Below are 702 nucleotides of genomic sequence, written 5' to 3' on the forward strand. Positions count from 1 at the left end.
ATTGTAGTTCGGTGAAATTAATAAAACAATAATGACCAATAAACTGAATAGAACTCACCCTTACGGAAATTCACCTGCAGCGTAGAAACCTGCGTCAGTAGGTCAGTGTACCGATCCTGGTCATCGGCGACCCAAACAGTTTATGGCAGGGTATGGCCCAGTTCGCAGGTGATCGCAGGTATACCTCACCAGCCGAAGTTAAGGGTTGTAACGTCAAGTGCGTCCTGGTTATTCCACAGAATACGTACTCGCTTCACTGCACGACCACTAACACTGATCACCCGACACAATCACTTAATGTATTTTTAATCCAACGTGTTGTTACTACGTTAGGAAAATTCGTGGCCCCGGAAAGGGCCGATTGTTTTCAATTTTTCAGATGTTTTACGTAACCAAACACTTGCACAGCAACACCCGCATATCCGTTATTGTGTACGTACCACCATAACATTGCGTAATACTCCCGTGAACTGAACATCTCGGTTGCCCGAATGCTAACCGACTGACAGAATTTTTCCGAAAGGGCTTCCTCTACCCCCAAGTAGTTTCCCATCGTTACATTGTGAGTTCACTCCCACCACGAAAAGATTTAGGTAAAACGAAACCAACGGTTCTAGGATAACACGTGCTTTGCAGAAATGGAAGGAAAGGACCGTCGCGCAGTTTCTCCAAGGCGCCGTAGCCCGTTAATTTATTGCCAGG

This window comes from Dufourea novaeangliae, unplaced genomic scaffold (genome assembly GCF_001272555.1).
Source record: "Dufourea novaeangliae isolate 0120121106 unplaced genomic scaffold, ASM127255v1 scaffold108, whole genome shotgun sequence".
In the NCBI taxonomy this organism is placed as follows: Eukaryota; Metazoa; Arthropoda; class Insecta; order Hymenoptera; family Halictidae; genus Dufourea; species Dufourea novaeangliae.